Genomic DNA, 19,526 nt, shown 5'->3' on the forward strand with positions numbered 1-19,526 from the left:
TATTCTTGCCTGGAGAATCCCATGGACAGAGGAGCCTGGTGGGCTACAGTTCATAGGTTTGCAAAGAGTCAGACACGACTGAAGTGACTTAGCACAGCACAGCATTAGGCGTGAAATGTGGCATTGAGTTGGGTGTTTGATTGTGTGTGTGTGTGTGTGTGTGTGTGCTGTTAGTTGGTGCTAATGGAAAGATACCACTAGAACTGAAATCCCTTGTATCTGTGGGGGAGGGGAGGCAAAGTGGGGTCATTGAAAAGGTAGACCTTAATGAGATCAGAGACTCTAGAAAAATAGTAGGAGAAGGTGCCCTGACTTTTTCCAAAAGTGGGAGAGGATAAGCAGGGCAGGCATTTCCAGCACTTTTATACTTGTCCTCAGAAAGTTCAACAAGAGCACCAAGCATGGAAGCAATTTTCAATAAGTATGTGTATATTCATTGAACTGGAGTTTTCTTTTTTTCTATGCATTGGAGCTGAGGTCATCAGCTGAGACTCAGACTGTACAGATACATGTGAGGTCTAAGGAGTTATGAGACTATAAAAAACACCCGTTGTTGAGGAAGAGAGAGGATGCTAAGGAGTCTCTTCAGGGTCTTCTGCACAAGGTCAAGGTACCTTTGCATTTGAGCTCATGGTTCAGAGTGGCACATTAGATAGAAATGCATGACTTTTCTCCCGTACACCTCAGTGGTTCAGAAATAGTCACAGACCCTACAGAGAAAGGGCGCAGGGCAGGGAAGTATGTCAGCAGGCGAAAGACAAAACACACTGGCAATGAAGCAAGAAGGTTTAGATCACGTCCAAAGGGGAAGGCCATGGATGCTGGAAGTAACTGAAGATAAGAGATGTTTTTAAACAGATTTAAAATAGAGAGACAAAAGTTTAGAAATGGAGAAAAGGACTAAGGAATTTAAACATTTGTATTTTGGCCTGAAAGAATCTCACCCTCAACTCTTTCTTCGGCTCCCTGAAGACTTCCCTTCCTTTTTTATTCAGCCCCCCATGAGACCCCCATCTCTCTTCAAATGTTAATTGATGATTAATGTTGTTAATTATTCCGCCTTCTGTCTTGGGTACAATTCTGTTCTTTCTTGAGGACCAGATGTCAGCCACCATCTTACAGAGTAAATGCCAGTCATTCTTCTATTCCCTGTAAATCCCATGTTCAAGAAGATGAAATGTGAGATATCATCCTCTTAAAATAGCAATGGCAGAGGCCATGGTGGTTGCTTTATTTATTATTTCCCATAAATAGAGGCACTATATAAAGAAGCAGAAAACTGTTGGTGCCATTGAAAAGCCATGCTGTAAATTATCTGACCTGTGTCTTATGAACTCCCCATCCCATGGGAACCTAGTCACCTTGGTAATAATTAAACCATGAACATGGAGTTGGTTGATGTCCTCCTCCCCCACAATGTTGTTGAATATACCCTCAATTCTTGGTCCTCGAAAGTGGTTTTTGAACAAGCTTTGAGCCCTACAGTGCTTCGATATCAGTAAATCACAGGGATGTTTTCATGCATTATTGATTTTCTATTGTCAGTTACTACTTCATTATGTTTAGGGAGTTTATTATTTATAATCACAACTAAGCAACTCAACAAGAGTGCCACAAATCAGACTAGAGCTTCTCCAACTAGCTGTCACGCTTCTTTATGACTAGTCTGGGAGTTTACATGATCATAACACATTCCTGACTTCATTTCCAAGCACACCACAGATAAACAATTGTAATGTCAGATACTAAGTACTTGACTTTGAATATAAGCCTCAAGGCTATACGGTAATGCATTACGAAATGGGAGGGTGCCAAAACTCAGTTCTCTAAGAAATGGGTTCAGGCTTCCCTTGTGGCTCAGTGATAAAGAATTTGCCTGCCAATGCAGGAGACATGGGTTCGATCCCTGGGTCAGGAAGATCCCTTGGAGAGGGAAATGGCAACCCACTCCAGTATTCTTGCCTGGGAAGTCCCATGGACACAGGAGCCTGGCAGGCTACAGTCTATGGGCTCACAAAGGAGTTGGACATGATGTAGTAATTAAACAACACCAAAAACCATGTTGTGGTGGGTGTAACAGTAGAAGGAAAGATGAAGGAGAAAGAATAAACAGGGTCAGTGCAGACTGAGGGCGATAAGGTGATGCTGGCTTGGGACTCTACAGACTCTTTTCTGTAAGATGGTGAGGACACAACATGTAGACCTTGGGGGAGCACCACTCGTTCGGTTGGGGGAGTGCAGACACTGGCTTCCCTGCAGTGTAGGCGAAGCTACAGGCAGATGTCCTAGACAGAGTGAGAAGAGCCGCAGTGAAGAACCAGAAGAGTGGCTTGATTATAGGATACGATTCCAGACTATTCAGAGATGGCAGAGGTGACACAGCACCTCATGAGCACTTGCGGTCGCCTTTACATCCCTCAATAAGCCAGGCTGTTACACTGCACTTGGAAAATCCTGCCTGATTCTACAGAAATCAGCTTCTGGCCTGCCTACTCCCACTTCCCGCAGAGCACTCCCCATGACCGCAAACATTACACTGTCGGGTTAGCATACAAATGAATCCCACACAGGAAAGCAGCCTGTCATTTGTGCTCTTGAGATAGCAGCGAAAATGGAGAGTACTTGGCTAATAAACTTGTAAAAATACCACACATAATTATTCATTATTCTCATCTTACATAATTCAGTCTGATGCCCCAGTTCCCCAGCTCTTATGCTCTGAAGATTGCTGAAATCACTATTTACACAGTAATGAAAACAGTTCTTTTTCTTGACTCCATCTATTTTGTTCTGCACTTCAGAGACTTTTTTTTCCATCTGTGGTGACATGGCTTAATCAGGATGCCCATTCTTCCTGCTGAATTTTGTTGTGATTTTCTCTGCTCTGTGCCAGCTCTGAGGTGCCTGGGGCATGGATGGTGTTCCTTCATTTCTCCCCCTAAATCATACTTACACAAAAATAAAGTATAATAATAAAACATCATTGATAGTTGTGCATCACACTCCTGAGATGTTGTTTAAAAAAAAAAAAAAAGTGTATTCCTGGTCTTGCAATGATGTCCTTTAAGAAACTCCTCAGGTGAACTGATTGTAGTAAATCCCCTTCATACCAATGAGTTCTGTGCTGAGAACATGTTCATGAGCCCAGTTTGTTCTTAAGTTCAACAAAGTTAGCCTAGGTACCCAACTATAGCACTGCACTGTAGTAGGTTTATAATAGTTTCCACACAAATAATACATTAAAAAAAAAAGAAAGAAAAAATAAAGAAAATATTTTGTCTTATAGTTCAAGGCCTTGAAAAGTACAGTAGTAGAGTACAACAGCTGGCACACGGGGACTGGCATCGAGTGAACCAGCAAGACGAGTGACTGCCTGGGGGAGAGAAAGGAGGTGGGAGATGGTAGCCCTGAAGGATCGTCAAGCAATAGGAGATGGAGGGCAAGCAGCAATTTCATTCTCGCCTGACATTAATGGCTCAGGTTCTGGTTCCTTGCTGGATTCAATTCTATCTACCCTCTTGAGAAAACAATCCAGTGATATCTGGAACGTAGCTCTTTTCTTCTCATCATAGATGACACGGTAGCACTGGATTGTATTCTGAAAGGCGGCTGCAACCTTCCTGGATGATTCTATGTTCAGGTCCTGCACCTCAAAACCTAACAGTGCTTCCTCAAATAGAGGAAACCCCCTAGCCATCTTCTGTGTCGTGAATCACATTAGTCCTTCAGTTACTTCTTCTTTGTCTTATCCCTCTTGTTCTTGCTCTGGGCCTCCAACTCCTGGCACTTCTTAGCAGTACCAGCTACAACAGTACTGTTTTTACACTTGCTTCCAGACACCCTGCACTTGAAATAAAAGGACTATACTACCGTATTCTGCACAGGCCTATGCAGGAAGGTACACAAAAGCACCACCACCGGTAGAGGATGCATGCAGGTGACCATGTCCACCAGACACATGAACTAACTCATGTGATTGGAAACAAGAACACACTTCTTGCATCTTTAAAAGTTTGCAACTTGAAGGTTTGTATGTAGGGGACTTAGTGTATAAGAAGTCTGGAAAGCCGTTATTCTAAGATTATATTTCTTTGCTTAATGAAGTAATGCTCAAAATTCTCCAAGCCAGGCTTCAGCAATATGTGAAATGTGAACTTCCAGTTGTTCAAGTTGGTTTTAGAAAAGACAGAGGAACCAGAGACCAAATTGACAACATCCGCTGGATCATCGAAAAAGCAAGAGAGTTCCAGAAAAACATCCATTTCTGCTTTATTGACTATGCCAAAGCCTTTGACTGTGTGGATTACAATAAACGGTGGAAAATTCTGAAAGAGATGGGAATACCAGAACACCTGACCTGCCTCTTGAGAAAGCTGTATGCAGGTCAGGAAGCAACAGTTAGAACTGAACTTGGAACAACAGACTGGTTCCAAATAGGAAAAGGAGTACGTCAAGGCTGTATATTGTCACCCTGCTTATTTAACTTCTATGCAGAGTACATCATGAGAAATGCTGGACTGGAAGAAACACAAACTGGAATCAAGATTGCCGGGAGAAATATCAATAACCTCAGATATGCAGATGACACCACCCTTATGGCAGAAAGTGAAGAGGAACTAAAAAGCCTCTTGATGAAAGTGAAAGTGGAAAGTGAAAAGTTGGCTTAAAGCTCAACATTCAGAAAACACAGATCATGGCCTCTGGTCCCATCACTTCATGGGAAATAGATGGGGAAACAGTGTCAGACTTTATTTTTTGGGGCTCCAAAATCACTGCAGATGGTGACTGCAGCCATGAAATTAAAAGACGCTTACTCCTTGGAAGGAAAGTTATGACCAACCTATACAGCATATTCAAAAGCAGAGACATTACTTTGCCAACAAAGGTCTGTCTAGTCAAGGCTATGGTTTTTCCAGTGGTCATGTATGGATGTGAGAGTTGGACTGTGAAGAAGGCTGAGCGCCGAAGAATTGATGCTTTTGAACAGTGGTGTTGGAGAAGGCTCTTGAGAGTCCCTTGGACTGCAAGGAGATTCAATCAGTCCATTCTGAAGGAGATCAGCCCTGGGATTTCTTTGGAAGGAATGATGCTAAAGCTGAAACTCCAGTACTTTGGCCACCTCATGTGAAGAGTTGACTCATTGGAAAAGACTCTGATGCTGGGAGGGATTGGAGGCAGGAGGAGAAGGGGACGACAGAAGATGAGATGGCTAGATGGCATCACTGACTCTATGGACGTGAGTCTGAGTGAACTCCGGGAGTTGGTGATGGACAGGGAGGCCTGGTGTGCTGCGATTCATGGGGTCACAAAGAGTCGGACACGACTGAGCGACTGAACTGAACTGAACTGAATGAAAAGAATCACATTTCAAAAATGTTGCAAAACTGAGGTCAGCTTCCCATCTCTTTCAGAAACCCTAGATGGGCTTGCACTTTCTCATTTGTCACTGAGACTGCACTCTATGCTCCATATTTCCTTTACCTCCTCCAGTTTCTCCTTTAACTGTAGGTTTTCTTCATGGCCCTAACCCTTGTTCTACTTTCTTTTCTTTTCTTTGGAATACCCACTTTTTGTTGAACAACTGTATATCCACTTGTGACTTTACCTATCACCTTTAGGCTGATGGTTTGGGAGCTAAAAAAACCCAAGATAGTCAAATAGATTGATGGCGAAGAGTGCTGGACACTTGTGTAAAGGGGCAGAGGTCTTTACCCAGCAGACACTTCAAACTCTCATTATTCTAAATCCTTCTACCCTTGTTCGCCCTGGAAATGGAAAACTCACTTCTAAAATCCCGCACTTCTTTTTCCTGGAACACTTGACAATTTGTGTTTGAAGACAACATCATGGGATACTGTGATCTTCTGAAAACTCACATACAGTTAGATTTTTTAAAATGAGATGGGAAAAGCAAACACGATGTATAAGTCATTAATTCCATGAAAAGAGGTTTTAATCCCTAAATACATTTTGAGACTTTCAGGGTTGGGTGCAAAATCTGTTGACTATAAGATTCAAATGTTTCCAAAAAAGAAGATGAGATCACTGAAGGAAATCTCAAAGGGACAATGCATCCTTATTGTGAGACCTTCTAATCATATCTATATATGACCTTCCTAAAATACAGAACTGAAAAATGTCATTCCAATAAAATTTAAGCACCATAAGGACAGGGATTTTTATGTATCCTGTGCACTAAAATCATGCCTAGCATATAGCAGACCCTCAATAACATCTGTTGTATAAATAAATAAATCTCCCTACTTAAAAACCCCCTTGAAATAGGACAAAGCTAACACTGAATAGCAAGCTAGATGCTTCCAGGTCAGCTTCCAACTAATTTGACAGTCTCATCTCAGGATCTATCTTTCCAAATTACACATAAATTCCCAAAACCATTCACATTTCCCCAAAGTTGGTTTTTTTTATGAAAATTAAATCTAACACTTCTTTGTTGTAAATATATTGTGTTTAACTTGTCCCCCCCCCTCCTTTTTTTTGTTTAATGATCTACATACACTATTTCTGGGATACAACGGTGAAGAAAATGACACCCTTGCCATTGAGGTGTTTATATGCTAGAAAAGAATAGAGTCATATAAATCAAAAATGACTATAAAGAAAATAACATATGCAACATAAGAGTCCATATAGAAAGAAAAAAAACAACAACAACAAAATTTGAATGTCTAGGAAAGGCTTCCTTGTAGAAGTGAGGTTTTAGCTGAAACTTGAAATACATGTAGACTTCTTTTATACATAAACCCAGAGGCAGGGCCCACTGATAATTTGCAAGGTCTAGTACAAAATGCAAGTGAAGGTCCCCTTGTTCAAAAAGTCGTCTGTCTTCAGTGGTTTCTCTCTCAACTTGTCACAGTGCTTATATTTGCTATCTGATGCCATTATATGTAGAGAAAAACTAAACTTCTAAATTATTAATATGAATGTACTCATTCACCTTTATATTGTCCCATACTGGGCTTCGTTGTAGATATAAAAGCACTAACCTGACATGTAAAATCACTAAAATTAATTGCGTGGTTTGTACATCCATAGGTATTTCATTTTTACCAGAGCAACGGAAATGCTGAAGAAAACTAACTCGTAGTTTATATTTCACCTTGTGAAACATAAATGATCTACCAACAACTGCAGTCTTCACTTTACTGATGAGTAAAGATACCAAGGGCTCTCCTGGTGGCTCAGAAGATAAAGAATCTGTCTGCAATAAAGGAGACCTGAGTTTGATCCCTGGGTCAGGAAGATCCCCTGGAGAAGGAAATGGCAATCCACTCTAGTATTCTTTCCTGGGAAATCCCATGAATAGAGGAGCCTGTAGGGCTACAGTCCATGGGGTCACAAAAAGTCAGACACGACTGAGGAACTTTCACTTCAAGGCCTCAGAGGAAGAGGAACTGCAGATGACCTCATCTTCTCCTTTCCTTCTTTTCCATCATTTTCAGCCTCTCCAGGCTGTCAGTAGTCTTACCCACAAGCTCAGTTGTAAGTACAGTTACCTTGCACACTTTTTGAGTCTTGCTGAATTCTCACACATTCTGTCCACCAGACTTCTGTGTCCTGGGGGCATCAACAGTGCCCTGTGCAGATGGGGCTGCAAGAAACAGTGGGCATGCATGGAACAGGTGTTGCCTCTGCTTGCCCACCCACTCCAGTGGCCCTTGAAATTCCCTCCCAAAACACGATACACGTTCAAGGATGAAATCGTTCAGAATTTCCAGATGGCGACAGCAGAGGTGGAAACCCACTTTGCCTTTCTTCTGAGAGAAGCCATGCTGCTACTGTACAGATCGGACATGCATGAAGTCAGCCCTGATAAGAGGCAAGAGAGAGCAGAGTCATTAGGGGCATTTTCTTCATTAAGGGTGGCTGGAGCATGTAGTGCAAGGAAAGTTATGAGGTAGAAGACGAAGAGCATCTCATGTGCCAACAAGCAGGTGGCTTCTGTGATGTGAAAGTGGACGCCCTTCAACCTCCCTGATGCTTACGATTTCAGAAGCTTTGGAAAGCTGTGGGAGTTTCTTCTTAGAAACATTTGCTCTAGGACCATGGGTTCCTGGTTTCCATCTTGACCTCCTGGCAGGATTTTCTGGGCCCATCTTCTTCCTCTCTCTCTTCTTAAATACCTTCAGGCTCTGTCCTTATTCTCCCCGGGCAATCTTATTCTCTCACGAGATTTCTATTATGATCAAAACACAGGTTCTAGCCCAGACTTCACACTGAAGCACCAAGACAATGTATCAGACATCCCCTTAGACAAGCACTTCAGATTTTTCATCTCTCCTTGGCCATTCCTTTCAAGGATGCCCTTTCTTATCATTCCATTCTTCACTCTACATGATAATCTGTTTAATTCTACTCTATTGAATTGCTAATCCTTTAAAATAATCTTTCAGTTCAGTTCAGTCGCTTAGTCATGTCCGACTCTTTGTGACCTCATGAATCGTAGCATGCCAGGCCTCCCTGTCTATCACCAACTCCCGGAGTTCACTCAGACCCACGTCCATCGAGTCAGTGATGCCATCCAGCCATCTCATCCTCTGCCATCCCTTTCTCCTCCTACCCCCCAATCCCTCCCAGCATCAGAGTCTTTTCCAATGAGTCAACTCTTCGCATGAGGTGGCCAAAGTATTGGAGTTTCAATAATTTTTAAAAGTCTACATATGGCCATCCCCATTTCTACCACCCCAGTTCAAGCCTAAGTCATACAATCTCTTATTTCTATCTGTGAACCCTCTTTTCTCCTTCAACTCATGCTGGACAAAAAGGTAAGAGGGTCATCAGAGCAAAATCTAAGTGTCCTTCACCTGCTAAAGTTTCTTCAATGCCTTGAAAACTTTGAAGATATAATCCAAACTTTGTGAGATGATTAAAAGACCAGCATCTTCCAGACCTGAACAACATTTTTCTCGTCTCACCTTTTCTGACATTGATGGTTTGGACTCTAGCTTTTCTTGCTGTGTGATCTCAGCAGGTCACTTCACCATCTGTGCTTCAGTTCCCTTGTCTGTAAAAATGCAGGTAAAAACATATTCTTCACAGTGTTGTTGGAAGGACATGTGTCAAGCTCTTAAATGTTAAGCACTACATCATTATAAGCTATTGAGTTAGTCAGCTATCTCTGGGTAACACACAGACACACAATCACAGTGACAAACAATCTCAGTAGACTCTTATATCTTGCTCGCAGGTATGAAGGTTGGCAGGTGACTTGATTCGAAGGTAGGCCACCTGGGCTTGGATCCAGACTGCAGGACCATCATGTGACCACCTTGGACCCTGGCTGAAGCTGAAATGGTTATCTGATCATGTTCTCATGGCAAAGGTAAGAAGCATCCAGAGAGACACGTGGGAGTATAAAATGCCTCCAAGTATTTATTGAGTCATCCCATTGACCAATAGAGGTGCAAGGCCATGGCATGGAAGGGAAGACCCTCAAGGGAGACTATGGGAAATGATGGAGTTAGTATTTCCTGCATGCTAATTTGTCTCTGTCATTATTTCATTGTCCCAGCCCTTGTGCTCCAGTCACATTCTACTTATGTAATTTATGTCATTTGTTAAAATGTTCCTGCTTAACTTTGCATGTGAAACTTCCCATATACTGCCTGGAGAATGCTCTCCACTTGCCCAAGTTGGGAGGCTTCTTTTTCTCTCTCAAACTAAAGGTCTGCATTTTTCTCTTGTCAGGATCAATTTATCCTGCTCTCACTGGACTGTGTATTTCTTCTATCATATCAAACATCTTGCTCTTGGATTGGATACACGATACCTCTATACAAATAACAAAGGTCTAGAACAGTGCTTACCCAGCCCGGAGTAAGAGATACTGGTAGAAGGAATGATTCTTGTCTGTTAATATCCATTCAGGAGATTTATACTCAGTGAGTAACAGAGAGGTGACACAATGTGAAGCCAGTCCTCCTGAGGGGGTAGAGGATTGACCACTGAATGACCCCAGTGCAGGGAATAAATTATTAGCAGAAAATGAAGGATATTTCAGAGCCTCAGTCCAGTGGTTGATATTTAAGTCAAGCCTTAGATAGAATCAGATGTGTTTCTAGGTTTCATTTTTAAGATGGATACAAACCAAGATGGGAGAAAGCCTACATGGAGCTCTGTAAAGAGGTGTCAGACATTGGGAGTCAAACCAGTTCAAGACAGACTTTTATCATGGTGGGCGTGGGGGCTTAATGTAAGTTAAAAATGTAGCCAAAAATGTTTCAAGAATCCAAACCCCAAACTGGTGGTGGTGAGGGGATAAAAAATTAAGAAACAAGGCTGGTACTTATACTGAATCTGAAGTGTCAATACTTTGGCCACCTGATGTGCAGAGCCAACTGATAGGTAAAGACCCTGATGCTGGGAAAGACTGAAGGCAAAAGGAGAAGGGGGCTGCAGAGGATGAGATGGTCAGATATCATCATTGACTCAACGGACATGAATTTGAGCAAACTCTGGGAGACAGTGATGGACAGGGAAGCCTGGCGTGCTTAGTTCATGGGCTTGCACAGAGTTGGGCATGACTTAGTGACTGAACAATGACAGCAAGGGAAAGGAAATTCACAAGCAATGATGTCAATGTAATCATCAGTGCATGAGTGAAGTCTAGGTGTTTGCACAGGGAGAGAATGCTGGAGGCCAGGTCCTTCCCTCCCACCAACATGAAATACTTCTGAATTACTTTGGCCCAGAAGAAGGCCTGAAAGCTTGCCAGTATTGAATACATATAGGAAAGGATGGGAATAGAGCCTTCAGGATATTGCTGTCATTTGTGGTGTGTTGATAATGTGCCAGGCAATGATCTAAGGGCTTCGTATATGTTATGCTGCATTAACCTCATCATAGCTCCCATCAGGTGCATGGTCTTTGTTCTCACCATTCTACCAATGAGGAGCCTTAAGTGTCAGGGGACTTCAGAAATGTTGTCATGATTATATTCCTACTAGTGTGCAGTTGGGTGTAAATAAGTGCCAGGGTCCTGCTTGTAGTAGCCAGGTCATATACACCCCAAGAATGCATTCACTTGGCAGGGTCAGCACAGGGACCCTGGTCTTGATGGACATGCATCTGTCCAGTGCTTATCTGCTCACAGACCTACCGGTAGGGTGATTACACAATTCTAGACTCACCCCCTTTGAATCTGATACCTACTCCCATACTTTCTATTCTGTCTTTAAGAAAGGTGTCCTCAACTAACTGCCTGAAAATACCTAGAGACCACAGTTGAAAGACTGAGCAAAGTAATTTCTAACTTTTGAGAAAAGACTTCTTGACTGATGGTAAATGACAAGTTCAACCCCATGGGTGGTAACCAAACTCATATGCTTATCACTGGATGTGACTAGAGAGGAATTTGAAACAGACACATCTTTGATTTCATAATAGATTGTGTGAGCTTGCTGTTGTGCCCCTGAAAACAAACCCCCAAGAGAAGAGAAGCTGCTTATAATGCCTGTGGGTCTTTTCAACTCACCTGAGTACAGAATCTCAGATTCCAACTAATGATCTGCTGTGTGCATGCATGCTCAGTCGCTAGGTCGTGTCCAATTCTTTGTGACCCTGTGGACTGTAACTCACCAGGCTCTCCAGTCCATGGGATTTCCCAGGCAAGAATACTGGGATGGGTTGCCATTTCCTCTGCCAGGGGATCTCCCTGACCTATGGACTGAACTCACATCCCTATGTCTCCTTGCATGGACAGGCAGATTCTTTACCATTGTGCCACCTGGAAAGCCAATGACCTGGTAGTGTTCTCCTAATGTGATTTCAGGATAATTAGTCTCTGTATCACATGACTGCATCCTATTTTGAAATATTGATTTTGTTGGGCTTTTAAACTGCAAAAGGTTAAGGATATAAACTGTAAATCATCTATCAAAGATAAAAAGCTAAATGATGGTGTAATTAAGGAACACTGGGTCTAAGTCTCTTAGAATCTTTTATTCATTTTCTTCTTCAGACAACTCTGCTTTACCAACATTAAGAAGTTGATAATAGAACATCCCTGGTGATCCAGAGGTTAAGAATCTACCTGCCAAAGCAAGGGACACAGGTTTGATCCCCAGTCTGGGAAGATCCCACATGCCTCAGGGTAACTAAGCCTGTGTACCACAGTTACTGAAGTCTGCTCACCTAGAGTCTGTGCTGTGCAACAAGAGAAGCCCCACAATGAGAAGCCCTGGAACCACAACTAAAGAGTAGCCCTCACTTTCTGCAAATAGAGAAAGCCTGTGAGCATCAACAAAGATCCAGTGCAGTCAAAAAAACACACAAAAAAAAACAAAAACAAAAAATGTTTAAAAAATAAAATATGGAATCCATTTTTCTAAAAGTTGAATAATAATAATTGAAAGATCAACATATAATTATAAAAGATCTGACACAGACTATTACCTGTAATTGACCAGTGCTTCCAAACAATTTGCTGTTGACATGGGAAATTCAACCTTCTTACTAATGATTGACAGTCTGATCCTGGAGAGTATAATATCTGTGGCTTCTATTACAAATTGTTATTGTTGTTCTTTAGTCGCTAAGTCATGTCCGACTCTTTGTGACCCCATGGACTGTCGCCTGCCAGGCTCCTCTGTCCATGGGCTTTCCCAGACAAGAATACTGGAGTGGGTTGCCATTTCCTTCTCTGGGGAATCTTTCTGACCCAGGGATCGAACTGGCGTCTCCTACATTGGCAGATGATTTTTGTACCACTGAGCCATCAGGAAAGCCCATACATATTACAAATTGGGCCACCTCTATTTTCCAACAGACAGCAGACAAAAAAGCAAAGCCTCCATAGTTTCCTGGAGCTGCAGAGAATACGAATTCCCCTCCCTTCACAAATCTCTCAATCAGAAAGGAAGCAGTCCCTTAATCCTGTCTCTGTCATTGCTGTGTACCGAGTGACTGAGGGTTTTATTTATCTCTGCAGTTATATCTCTAGACTATATGAGCATGAAAAAGCTCCTCTTTCAATCTCCAAGTTTGAATCATACCTACTTTTTGCAACCCTATGGACTGTAGCCCGCCAGGCTCCTCTCTCTGTGGGGAGTCTCCAGCCAAGAGTACTGGAGTAGATTTCCATTACCTCCTCCTGGGGATCTTCCTGATCCAGGGATCAAACCATTGTCTCAAACGTCTCCTGCATTGGCAGGCAGGCTCATTACCACTCGCACCACCTCTTTGCCATTGCTGTGTACTGTGTCACTGAAGGATTTTGTCTATTTTTGGGATTTATTCCAGCCTCTAGACTACACTGACATGAAAAAGTTCCTCTTTTAATTTCCAAGTTTGCATATAGTCTTGAGAAATTAGCTCAAAGCCATCATTTTTATTTTTCTTGACACCTTCCATAATAAGAAAAGTTGTAAGTGACCCCTGTTTTCTCTCAGGACTTTTTGCAATAATTATTTATGTATTAGACAAGGTTCAATCAGAAAAGCAAAACCGGTAGGATGTACAAAAGGTGATTTGTTAGATGCACTTGGCTCTCATGATTATGGAGCTAGTTAGCCAGGTGCTATGGGGCTGTGTCTCCAAGTCTGAGGTTGGAGATTGGAGTCTGTGGGCTAAGAATATGGCAAAATATCAGGAGCAGGCCGGAACCTCACAAGCATGAGTTAGAATCCCACAAAGATGGCCTGAAGCCATGTCTGCTCTTGTTTCTGACCCTGGTGATGTGGACACCCTACAAAAGCCAGGACCCCTTGTCACAGAGCTAAACACCTCACATCTGATGTAGGAACCTTAAAAAACTGAAGGAGCATCCAGGGAATGTAAAGCAATTCCCAGCCCAGAAGCTGCTTCATGCTAATGAGGTGAGTCTATAGATTGATAACAATGTATGTCAGCTATAAAACTGCTAATGTCTTACTTCTCCCATCAAGATCTTGCAAGACTCTCCCTTGTGGCCCATCCTGCTAGGAAACACACAGGAAAGAGAATTCTGGAAAATGTAGCTCAATCTAGCCAGGTCAACACAATAATTAGCCATTCCAGTTGTACAGAAAAAGCCTTCCAAAAATAGAGGCTTAAAATTTAGAAATGATAATAGCAAGTAAAACTATTTTATGACTTTGCCTTATGGGGGCATTTGGGCATGTCTTCCTGTTGGGCTGGAGCTGGATCATCTAGGATGTTCTTATCCCCATGACCTGGATCTAAGCTGGGCTCATTTATTATATCCATATCCAATCCGTGGCAATACTTATTTCAGCATTGCTGACGGTGCTTTGAGTAAGATTATGAATGTAGAAGTTTCACAGGATATTAGACATATAAAGTAGTATTTATTAGACCACAAACATTAGTTTAAGAAAGTATCAGTGAAGTATTAGTCCATGAATAAGCTTCACAGTAACCTCAGAACCTAGAGAAAATCAATACAGAGTAGTAAAAAGCATTGACTTTCCAGATGGCCCTCGCATCCCCACTGCAATATAGGAGACACAGGACACATGGGTTTGATCCCTGGGTCAGGAAGATCCCCTGGAGGAGGAAATGGTAACTTACTCCACTATTCTTGCCTGGAGAACCCCATGGACAAGGGAGCCTGGTGGGCTACAGTCCACAAGGTCGCAGAGTTGGACACAACTGAGCGATTGAGCACACAACACAGTAAAAAGTATGTTACACTCTTGTTCATCCATTCATGCTCTCTCTCTCTTTGCTTCTTCCTTTCTTTTTTATTTATTGATGTATATAGGCATTCCTCAGTTGCAACACAACAAAATGCACACCATTGGAAAATACTGATCTGAGAATATACGCAGACAGTTATTTCTTTTTCTTTTTCATTTATGGCAATTTCTTCGTAGAAATTGTAAACAGATTGCAGGGGAAGTTTCTGCTGATCTCAGGCTTTACACACAGGCAAGGGGGCAGTCTCCTGCAGCCACTCAGAAGGTGTTGCTTGCCAGAGATGATAGATGAACCCGTATGGAAACTTCCATGCTCCTTTCAAAGAGTCAAGCATTTCTATTTCTTTTTTTTTTTTTTGACCAATGTTTGTTCCTGGTAAGGAAGTGCAGTGGTAGAAGATTTCTCAATTTATCATGTGCTTTCCCTTGCAATTTTTTTTTATTTCTGACAAGCACTTGTAGTGTAGAAATATGTATTGTCATGTCGACATCAATATTTGAAATTTTCAGAATCAACAATATGTCAGCAGCTAGGGAACTAGCAATTAGGGGGGAAAAGGTGTCTTTGTTGTGCTTCAATATTTCAATAATAAGGGAGAGAATGAAAAAATTGAGTTCAATCTGTTCCCCTCCAGTGGGATGATATAAAATTGTGTTTCAGGGGAACACATTACAACCATACATACTGAGTTGTTGAAAAATTAATCTTATTGCTAGGACTATTTGTAGTGAACAAGGAATCCTTAAACCCAGATATGCTATTTGAAAATTTAGCCCAATTTTATAAAAACTGACCTATACAAGAGCTCTTATGAAAGATGAATCAAGGAGATAAGCATTTCAACTTTGTAGATTTTAGAAAATCAGAGAGAGTTCTCAGCTTCCAGTGTATTTTCCACACACACTCTGGGCAAGATTCATCGTTTATCATAATGTTGAAGTTCACATTTTCAGCTAGGCCTTCTTGTCTTTCCATCTGAAGCTAAAGTAATCTTCTGTGACTCAGCTTTACCTAGGCAAGCAGTTCATTGAACAGGACTCTCCAGGCACACCTTCTGTTCCCATCAAATCAGTCTCTCTGAGTCCACACTGACATGCCAACTCAACTCCTATTTGTAAAGTTCTTATGTGTAAAGTTGGTTTCATCTATAATAATAACTGACTTCCCATATTCCAGATACTATGCCCTAAGAGTTGTAATTTTTATAACAACTCTACGAAATAGATGTGATCAGTACCACTTTATACAGATGAAAAAGTGAGGAAAGGAAGTTAATCTTGCTAATTCATAAAACTCCCACAGAATATGGGAATATGCAAAATATTGATTCAAACCCAGGCTGACTGTCCTGTAAGAGCCTGTCTTAACCACTGCTGTCTTCATTTAGAAAGGCAGTCTGCTGGAGAAAAGAAAAAAAATAATCCTAGATTTGGAATTCACATTCTGATTATGCCATTTAGGAGCTAGTGAGCTAGGACAATGATTCACTTTATAAAACTAAGACTGTTGTGTATGGAAGAAAATAATGTCTAATCTACTGTAGGCCATGATGTGAGATTCAGTTGAGACAATCTGTGAGGAAAAATAAAGGAAGCAAATGTATAGGTAAATAAAATAGACTTTTTCCTTCCTTCTTAAATTTTCTAAGTTATGTTTAAAGGGGTTAAAAATTACAGCACTGTTAGAGGAAGAAACACTTTCAAACTCATTCCACGAGGCCACATCACCCTGATACCAAAACCAGACAAAGATAACACACAAAAAAGAAAACTACAGGGCAATATCACTGATGAGCATAGAATGCAAAACTCCTCAACAAAATTCTAGTCAACAAAATTCAGCAACATATCAAGAAGCTCATATACCATGATCAAGTCAGGTTTGTTCCAGGGATGCAAGGATTCTTCAATATACACAAATCAATCAACGTGATTCAGTATATTAACAAACAGGAAGATAAAAGCCATATGATAATCTCAATAAATGCAGAAAAAGACTTTAATGAAATTCAGCACCCATGTATGATTAAAACTCTCCAAAAAATGGGCACAGAAGGAACCTGCCTCAACATGGTAAAGGCCATATATGATAAGCCTACAGAAAACGTTATTCTCAATGGTGAAAAACTGAAAGCATTCCCCTTAAGATCAGGAATAAGACAAGGATGTCCACTTTCCCCACTATTATTCAACATAGTTCTGGAAGTCCTAGCTACAGCAATCAGAGAAGAAAAAGAAATAAATGGAATCCAGATTGGAAAAGAAGAAGTAAAGCTCTCACTGTTTGCAGATGACACAATACTATACATAGAAAACCCTAATGATAGTATCAGAAAATTACTAGAGCTAATCAGTGAATTTAGCAAAGTTGTAGGATACAAAATCAATACACATAAATCATTTGCATTTCTATGTTCTAACAATGAAAAATCAGAAAGAGAATTTAAGGAATCAATCCCACTCACCATTGCAACAAAAAGAATTAAATATCTAGGAATAAACTCACCTAAAAAGAAAAAAGATCTGAATGCAGAAAATTACAAGATAGTAATGAAATAAATCAAAGATGACATAAACACATGGAGAGATATTCTGTGTTCCTGGATATGAAGGATAAATGTTGTGAAAATGACTCTACTACCAAATGCAATCTACAGATTCAATGCAATTCCTATCAAATTACCAATGGCATTTTTCACAGAACTAGAACAAAAAATTTCACAATTCATATGGAAACACAAGAGACCCTGAATAGCCAAAGCAGTCTTGAGAAAGAAGAATGGAGCTGGAGGAATCAACCTTCTTGACTTCTGATTATACTACAAAGCTACAGTCATCAAGACAGTATGGTACTGGCACAAAAGCAGAAATATAGACCAATGGAACAAGATAGAAAGTCCAGAAAAAAAACCATGCAGCTATGAGTACCTTATTTTTTACAAAGGAGGCAAGAATATACAATGGGGCAAAGACAGCCTCTTCAATAAATAGTACTGGGAAAACTGGACTGCTACATGTGAAAGAATGAAATTAGAACACTTCCTACACTATGCACAAAGATAAACTAAAAATGGATTAAAGACCTAAATGTAAGACCAGAAACCATAAAAACTCTTAGACGTATACATAGGCAAAATACTCTATGACAAAAATCAAAGCAAGATCCTCTATGACCCACCTCTTAGAGTAATGGAAATTAAAACAAAAGTAAACAGGTGAGACCTGATTAAGCTTAAAAGCTTTAGCACAGCAAAGGAAATGATAAGAAAGGTGAAAAGACAACCCTTAGAAGGGGAGGAAATAATAGCAAATGAAACAACTGACAGAGGATTAATTTCCAAAATACACAAGCAGCTCATACAACTCAATACCAGAAGAACAAACAACCTAATAAAAAAGTGGTAAAAAGACTTAAACATACATTTTTCCAAAGAAGACATACACATAAAAAGATGCTCAACATTGCTCAAATTAGAGAAATGCGAATCAAACCACAATGTGATATCACCTCACACCAGTTAGAATAGAATGGTCATCATGAAAAAGCCTACAAACAATAAATGCTGGAGAGGGTGTGGAGAAAAGGGAACACTCTTACACTGTTGGTGGGAATATAAATTGATACAGCCACTATGGAAGACAGTATGGAGATTCCTTAAAAAACTAGGAATAAAACCACCATATGACCCAGCAATCCCACTCCTAGGCATATACCCTGAGGAAATCAAAATTGAAAAAGATACATGTATCTCATTGTTCATTGCAGCACTATTTACAATAGCTAGAACCTGGAAGCCACCTAGATGTCCATCAACAGATGAATGGATAAAGAAGTTGTGGTACATATGCACAATGGAATATTACTCAGCCATAAAAAGGAACATATTTGAGTCAGTTCTAAAGAGGTGGATGAACCTAGAACCTATGATACAGAGTGAAGTGAGTCAGAAAGAGAAAGATAAATGTCAAAGTCTAATGCATATATAAGGAATCTAGAAAAAATAGCAGTGAAGAATTTATTTACAGGGCAACATTGGAAAAACTGACATAGAGAATAAATTTATGGACATGGGGAGAGGGGAGGAGAGGGTGAGATGTATGGAAAGAGTAACATGGAAACTTACATTACCATATGTAAATTAGATAGCTGATGGGAATTGGCTCTATGGCTCAGGAAACTCAAAAAGGGGCTCTGTATCAACCAAGAGGGGTGGGAAGGGGAGGGAGATGGGAGGGAGGTTCAAAAGAAGGGGACATGTGTATACCTATGGCTGATTCATATTGAGGTTTGACATAAAGCAACAAAATTCTATAAAGCAATTATCCTTCAATAAAAAATAAATAATTTTTTTTAAATTACAGCACTGTTGAAGGGTGTTATAAGTGTATGTAGAGAAAATATTTTAAATGACTATCACAAACAAGGGAGGATAAAAGAATATAAAGTTTCTGGGTTCTGCTGGAACTGATAAAACATCACAACCAACGCACTATAGTAAGTTATGTATGTATAAGTTAAAATATAGAACCACTACTTAAAAAGTTATACAAAAGGTTATACTCAAAAACACTATAGATAAATCAAAATGAAATCCCCTAGACTGTGCAAGTAACCCAAAGAATGACATAAAAATAAATAACAGAGAAAACATTAAAAATTAATAATATGGCAAACATAATCAAGAGAATTCTACCAAATGTTTAGTGAAGAAATGGCACCAAATCAAAAAAACTTTTTCAGAAAATAGAAAAGGAGGGAACACTACTTAATTTATTTTTTGAAGCTATATCACTCTGGTATCAAAATCAAATAAATAGCTCAAATCAGGTGCTCTGTGATAACCTAGAGGGGTGGGATGAGGTGGGAGG

Source organism: Bubalus bubalis, chromosome 15, assembly GCF_019923935.1.
Source record: "Bubalus bubalis isolate 160015118507 breed Murrah chromosome 15, NDDB_SH_1, whole genome shotgun sequence".
NCBI classification, from domain to species: Eukaryota; Metazoa; Chordata; class Mammalia; order Artiodactyla; family Bovidae; genus Bubalus; species Bubalus bubalis.